At 36.3% G+C, this 8,177-nt stretch overlaps 1 protein-coding gene across 4 annotated transcripts in view; it reads left to right on the forward strand.

Annotated features, from left to right (window-relative positions):
• Nucleotides 1-8,177, forward strand: part of LOC109376573 (zinc finger protein 345) — a 142,806-nt gene that overhangs the window by 14,580 nt on the left and 120,049 nt on the right. The gene's annotated exons all lie outside the window — the stretch shown is intronic.

The raw sequence follows: 8,177 nt of genomic DNA on the forward strand, positions 1-8,177 counted from the left end.
AGACAACATAAACCAGAAAATTGTTTTGATAAAACACAGAATCTTTGCTTTGTAGGCAGAAAACTTTTTCACAGTATCAGTAGCAGATCAATGGTCCTTTTTAGCAGAGAGAGAAAACTAACCTCTAATTTTGCATCAGCTTACTTTTGATATTTAAATTAACTTACTTGATTAAATTTATTTCAGTCTTATTCAGCTTGACCATACATAAAATTTCCGCAAGATTTTTTTTCCATTTACCTTCTACAACTTTCTTTTTTTTTTTTGGGTGAAATTTCTTTTTTAATTGGCGCATAATTGAAGTATAATGTTATATTAGTTTCAGGTATTCAGTGTAATGATTAGATATTTCCACATATTGCACAATGATCACCACAATGAGTGTAGTTAACATGTCACCTTACATAGTGTATTATTTTCTTATGATGAGAAATTTTAAGATCTTCTTCCTTAGCAACTTTAAAATGTGCAATTCAGTATTATTAACTATACGTATCATGCTGTAACTTACACCCCCATGACTTATTTATCACTGGAAGTTTGTACATTTTGAGTCCCTTCATCTACTTCTCCCACCCTCTAACCCCACTTCTGGTAACTACCAATTCATTTTCTGTATCCATGAGCTTTTTGTTTTGTTTTTTAGGTTCCACATGTGAATGAGATCATACAGTATTTTTCTGTCTCTGCCTGACTAAATCCCTTAGCATAATATCCTCTAGGTCTATCATGTTGTTTCAAATACCTTCTACAACTTTCTGTGTCTCTTTTAGTACACTCTTTTTCTTTCACCCATTCAAAAATAAGATAATATTACTTCACTTCCCTTAACAAAAACACATCTTCATATCTTATACCTTCTTTTTTAGCCGAAACATATCCTATTTTCTTTGTATACACAGTTGTTTTTCCTATGATTATTAATTTCTACAGCTTTAATTATACATTAGAATTGTTAATCTTAAAAACCTTAATTTCTAGTGAAATCTAAGAAGTAATTATGTACTCTGTTATACCAGTATTCTTTTAGACTGATACATTTGGGAACACATATCAATATTTCTAGAAATATGTATATATTTTCTTATAGTACAAAAATTTTTTAATGTGGCACAAGACATGTTTACTAATAGAAACAAATATCTTTAGTCTCTCTATAATAAAAAGCAACAGGGAGATAAACCTGTGTTCAGTAATTATTGTTTCATTTTATCTTATTTGGAAATGTTCTAGACATTCAGTGAATAGCCATCATTTAATGTAGCTAAAAATACCATTTTTAAGTCCACATGTTACTGGCATTAGGGTTCTTGGGTTCCCCAGAATAGAAATCAAAAGGAAGCCCCAGAAAAATTTTCAGACAGATTTCATTAAGCTTATGCTCAAGCACAAGGGAGACAGCATAGAGGAAAGGAAGGTTCTTCAAACTGGCTCGGAGCCTGGCTCTACTTGGCTACTTTTATAAGCTGGGGACGAAGCAGGCTTGTGAAAGGGTGGGCTTTTTGAAAGTGGCAGACTTTCTTTACTGGTTATGTTTCCGTTTGAGTTTTTCATATCCTTATTCTACCAACGCATGATTATTTTCAATAGAAGTAATTAAACTTTTCCAATATTGAAGTATGTAATTTTTTCATCAACTATGGATCAAAATAAGCAGGAGCCAAATGCATGGGGCATCCTGTAATTATATTGAAAGATGAAAGTCCCAAAAGGAGTAGATCTGAGATTTAAAAAGATTATGGCAGTGCTTTTGGCCAAGATATTTGAAGAGTTTCTGCAAATTGTGCCAGTTGAATCTTAGTAATGCCATTAGTACGTTCAACTAAACCTGAAGATTGAGGATGGTAAGCACAGTGANTTTGAAGAGTTTCTGCAAATTGTGCCAGTTGAATCTTAGTAATGCCATTAGTACGTTCAACTAAACCTGAAGATTGAGGATGGTAAGCACAGTGAAAATGTAGAAGTGCTCACCGAATACCGGCATATTGTAGCACCTGACCAGTGAAATGGGTTCCTCGATCACTGTGGAGTTCGAGAGGAGTTCCCCAAGTAGGAATAATCTTCTCTGACAGGACTTTAGCCACTGTACAGGTGTTAGCTTCTCTATAAGAGAAAGCTTCAGTCCAGCAAGCAAACATACATATCATGGCTAAAACATATTTGTATCTATGAGATGGGGGAAACTGTATAAATCTATTTGCCAAACCTCAAGTTTCATTAGGCAATTTAAAATGTCCATGACCAATGTGAACAGGATTCCCCAGATTGTCCTTCAGACAGGTGGACATGTAAGGTAGGCATTTTTTTGCAGTCTTGTTAATATCTTCCCACTAATAATGATTCATGCATGCTGTCATTTTGTCAGTGGACCAATGATATAATGCATGTACAGTAGTCAGGAGTGGAAATTTTAGAGTTTCTGGCAAGACTGGGTTGTTATTTGGTCTGAACCAGAGCTTTCTTATCAAACCAGCAATTGTTTAATTTCCAACCTTGTTTTTCTTTTCCCAAAACAATCGTTGGGCTTCTCTGGCCAGTTTTTGTAAGTTATCAACTGGGGAAACATCTCTTTGGACCATGGCAGAGGTTTAACTGCTGCTAATTTCCTTTAGGAGCAACATTCTTAGCAAAAATATCAGCAAGGTGATTTCTAGGGAGTTGAGTTTAGAATGTCCTGGAATCTTAATAATAGCTAAAGCATTAGGTAAAAGTATAGCATCCAATAATTCCTGAACATATAGACCATTTTTAAATTTTATCTTCATTAGAAGTAAGGAAACCATGTTGCTTCCATAACATTCCAAAGTCATGAACTACTCCAAAGGCATATCTGTTATCAGTATAAATGTTGACAGTTTTATCCTTCACTAAAATACAAGCTTGAGTGAGGGCATATAATTCAGCCTGCTGTGCTGAAGTAGCCAAAGGTAAAGATGCTGCCTTTATGACTTCAAAAGGGGTTACAATAGTACGGGACCAGAGTATTTACGATTTTCATTTTTTAAGTACGAGCCACCTGTAAAACCATGAGAAACCAGAGGAGTCTCCTGCACATCATCACGAAGAGTCAGGAGCTGATCTGTCAGTGTCAAGCAGTTATAAGGGGCTTCATCAGTCTCAAGGGAGAAAAATAGCTGGATTAAAGTTATTACAGTGTGAGAGAGCTACATGGGAAGCGGTTAACAGAGGATATCATAGGAAGTAAGGCAACTAACTGAAAGATGCTGGGTGTGATGAGAATTCAGGAGAGCTTCTACTGCATGAGGTACAAAAATAGAGAGGAGCCTGTAACGGTTTCCTCTGTGGCCTTAACCAAGAGGACAATAGCAGCAACGGCTCTAAGGCAAGAGGGGCATCCCCGAATCACGGGTCCGGTTGCTGACTGTAATATCCTAGGGGTTTATATTGATCCCCATGGTTTTGAGTGAGTACCCAAGGTCATTCCCTTACTTTTCATGCACAAAAAGGAAAAAGGGAATCTGATAGTTAGAACGCCCAAGAGAAGGTGGGTTTATTAAACTCTCCCTTAAGGCTTTAAAGGCAATGTCATCCTGTTCTTCCCATGAAATTGGGTCAGGACTGTCATTAGTAAGACATACAGAGGTTTTGTCCTAAGAGAGATTTGGGATCCAATTTCAGCAATAGCTGACTAACCCAAGAAAACCTCACAACTGATACTTAGTTTGGGCCCTTGGGAAACTTAGGGCACCATGAAGCCTATCAAGATCCAGGTGTAGTTCTTGTTCCAATATCAGATGTCTCAAATACTGAACCTGAGTTAGGAAAAATTGTAATGTTTCTTTAGAGACCTTATGTTCCTTTAAGGCCAAAAGTTGTAACAGATGGATGCTGTCTTCCTGTGAGGAAAACTGAGAAGAGCAAAGAAGTAAATCATCCATGTATTGCAATAAGGTGGAATCTTTAGAGAAAATTATATCATTTAAATCAGTCTTCAGAATTTGTGAGAAATAAGAAGTGTTTTCAGTAAAACCCTGAGGCATTACTGTCCAGGTAAATTGTTTTCCTTCCCAAGTGAAGGCAAAAGGTATTGGTTAGCTTCACCAACTGGGATATTAAAGAATGCACTGTATAAATCATTTACTGTAAAGAATTCACTTCCAGTTGGGAGAGATGTCAGCAGCGTATGAGGGTCAGTAATGACGGTGTGTTGAGGGATGACAATGTGTCTATTGCCCAGAGGTCCTGGACAAACCTCCACCCTCATCCCTTTGGCTTTCTCACAGGTAAAACAGGAGTGTTACAAGGACTAGTACAAGGAATAAGGAGTTAGTTCATCTTCTATTATGGGTTTTGTACCTTGAAGGCCTTCTTTATTTATAAGATATTGGTTAATTCTGGGAAGAGGTTTTGATGATCAATTTGAATCTTAATTTGGATTCTCCCACTATCAGTTGAAGATTTTTGCCATAAAGAAGATGGCATTTGCTCCAGTAGGGACAACTGATCAGTGCTGTCAGATGCAGCTACTGTACTGTGAAACACAGTACAAATAAGCAATATTGAAAAGCCATGTGATTCACCTAATGGGCCATTCTGACAGTTACCATCCAACTGGAACATCATTTCTTCCTTTCAGGAAAAGGATATTCCAGCATGATAGTTCTCTAAGAAGTCTTGGCATAATAAATGGGTAGGGGCGAAAGAACTAAGGAGAAAACAGTGTACCTCTCAAGGGGTCTAAAAAAACAGGAATAGGTTCAGAGATGGGAACTTGTTGAGGTTTATTTGAAATTGTCACTGTTTGAACTGTTTTATTGCTCCGAGTTAGGGGTTGTTTTATGACAGTGGGGTTGAGCACTGGAGTCAATAAGAATGGAAATAGTTTCCTTACAATTTGAAGAGAAGTTTCTCCAAGCTGATTAACAGGAAGGATTGGAAAAAACCCCTGTAGGCCTTTGGCACCCTATCACTGGGTATTAGGAGGACCTTGGTTGGAAAGGCTGGTTAGAAGGCTGAGAATGTCTGAAATGCTTACACTGATGGCAATCCCTTTTCCAGAGTCCTGGCTCTTTGCAATAGTGGCAAAAGTTTTGAATATTTGGCTTTCGCATAGGGCTTCTCATTTGCCAAAGCTGAGAATTAAAAATCTTGGCAGTCTTACTTCTAGGTGGCTCTTTTAGAGTGTGGGCAAGCTGGTTGGGCAAATTGACCAAATCTAGGGTGGCCATGGTCTCCTATTCCATCTTGGTTCTGTTAACCAGGAGGGAAAGATTTCTCTTCAGCCCACTGACAAAGAATTAAAAGTTACTCAAGTGGCGTGAACATCTGAAGGAAGACCAGAATTGTCCTTAAAAACGACCTGAAGTCTATTATAATAGTCATGAACAGTTTCGTCAGACTTTTGTGAGCAAGTCTGAATTTTGCTTGAATAAGAGGCTTTCGGAAAGGCTTAGGAATTGCTTGGTGTAGATTTCGAGCAAGTTCTCTAGCTTCCCCCAAATTAGAGGTTTGCTTTTCTAAGTCCCTTTCAAGATTGTAAATGGGATTGTTTTCTTAATTTCTCCTTCCGATAGTTTGTTATTGGTGTATAAAATGTAGCTGATTTCTGAATATTAATTTTGTATCCTGCTACTTTACTAAATTCATTTATCCGTTCTAATAGTTTTTTGGTGGAATCTTTGGGGTTCTCTCTATATAATATGTCATCTGCAAATAATGACAGTTTTACTTTTTCCTTCTCCAATTTAGATGCCTTTTATTTCTTTTCCTTGTCTGATTATTGTGGCTAGAACTTCCAATACTATGTTGAATAAAAGTGGTGAAAGTGGACATCCTTGTCTTGTTCCTGATCTTAAGATCTTAATACTTTTCTCTTTTACCTGTTGAGTATGATGTTAGCTGTGGTATATGACCTTTATTATGTTGAATTATGTCCCCTCTATTCCCATTCTGCTGAGAGTTTTTATCATAAATGAATGCTGAATTTCATCAAATGCTTTTTCTGCATCTATTGATATATGATCATATGATTTTTATTTTTCATTTTGTTTTTGTGGTGTATCATGTTAACTGACTTGCAGATATTGACCCAACCTTGCATCCCAGGAATAAATCTCACTTGATCATGCTGCATGATCTTTTTATATATTGCTGAATGTGGTTTGCTAATATTTTGTTGAGGATTTTTGCATCTATGTTCATTAGGGATATTGGCCTAGTTTTATTTTTTTTTAATCAGGGTGATGCTGGCCTCATAGAATGAGATTGGGAGCCTTCTCTCTTGAATTTTTTGAAATAGTTTGAGAAGGATAGGTATTAATTCATCTTTAAATGTTTGGTAAAATTCTCTTATGAAGCCATCCAGTCCAGGACTTTTATTTGTTGGGAGTTTTTTATTACTGATTCAATTTCGTTGATAGTAATTGGTCTGTTCAGATTTTCTGTTTCTTCTTGATTCATTCTTGGATGATTGTATGTTTTTAGAAATTTATCCTTTTCTATTGGGTTGTCAGAAAAGTCATGATGCATTTTTGCAATGAAAAACAGAAAAAATACGTCATGACTTTTCCGACAACCCAATAGATTGTCCATTTTGTTNGATACTTAAGTTAACTGTTAGATATTTGAAAATTTGTGTGCAATGAATCTGTGAGATCAGTTGCACCCGATGGAGGGTTAAAGCTCTCTGGTCACATCTGAGTCTGTGAATGTCTCAAAAATGACATTTTAGTCAAAGCCTTGGTAATAAACCCAGTTTTTAATTGTGTCCTGTTATAAGAACAGATTCTTATTGAACTTATGCAGATAACCATGTTACCATGGAAATAATAATACTCATTGAGAGTTCCCAAATTCTGGAGGGATCAGATGGAGAGAAGCAAGTTAATGTTCCAATACTGCTTGCAAAAGTGTAATTTACCAAATTGCTAAGTCATAGGTAGTTTAAAAGAAACAAGTTTTCTTTTATCTGGAAAACAAAGGATTAAAAAGTCAGCAATCTAAAGCGAAAATGTCATAAAAATTGTAACCATTTTCATCAGTTTATTCTGTCCTGTGTACTTAAATTTATTGTGCTTGGATTCAGTTTTTCCATTAGTTCTCTCGACCTTGCCTGATAATTGAGGGTGATAGAGTCAGTGATATTATAATTCCAAGAAGTTTGCAAGGCTGTCCATCAAGGCTCATATGGTTTGCTCAGTGAAATTGGTGCCGAGAGATTTTGGAAGGTATACCCCATGTGGGAAACACATTTTCTAACACTTTCTTTCCCATTGTAAGGACATCAGCCTTGTGGCAGGGGAAAGCTTCCACTCATTCAGAAAACATACATACAAAAACAGGAACATATTGATAACCTAAACTAAATGGCAATTAAGTCCATTTTAAATGTACTGTGGTAGGTGAACAAATACAAAAACTGAAAAAATGCCAGGGAGCCAGGAAGAACCAAGAGGCTCTCATGGGTTTCCCATAGCCCCGAATATTCATTTAATTTATAGTGTTGCCATGTTATAAGAACTTGTCAGGATGGCAAAAGTCTGGCAATTAGGGGCCATTCTGTAAAAACAGAATGGAGTTAAACCACATGTGCCACAATCTGATACTCAGGTTCAGTCCTTTTAGTATGTGCCTCAGTTTTGATGACAGATGTCTTATGTCAGGATATCTCAGATTTCCAGGAATTTTACATATATTTCTGGAACACTTATACACTTACACAAATACAACATAAAGAAGGCTTAGTGTTATTTATTATTTGACAGTGCTCCCCATGTAATTTCAACACATCAAAATAAGCCTAATTAGTTTAATATTTCTCTTTAGTAAGGAGAGAAAACAAATCTTTTGAGGTGGTCCAGGGGCCCTTCTAGAATACCTCAAAGTTATACCCAGGTCAAGATTATTTAAAATTTAAATTTTGGGGAGTTTTGTCAAAATATACCAAGAGGTTTGGACAGTTGACTAAACAGGATCAAAAGTCATTATAAAGCAACACTTAATTATCCATTTAACCAAGGTGACAGAAGATTTCAAACACAAAAACAAGTTTAGATAATTGTTAGCAAAGCCTAGTTCTTACTATTGAGATTCAATTTTCTTAAGTAATGAAGGACCTGACTAAGACAACATAAACCAGAAAATTGTTTTGATAAAACACAGAATCTTTGCTTTGTAGGCAGAAAACTTTTTCACAGTATCAGTAGCAGATCAATGGT

This window comes from Hipposideros armiger, unplaced genomic scaffold (assembly GCF_001890085.2).
Source record: "Hipposideros armiger isolate ML-2016 unplaced genomic scaffold, ASM189008v1 scaffold_1154, whole genome shotgun sequence".
NCBI lineage: Eukaryota > Metazoa > Chordata > Mammalia > Chiroptera > Hipposideridae > Hipposideros > Hipposideros armiger.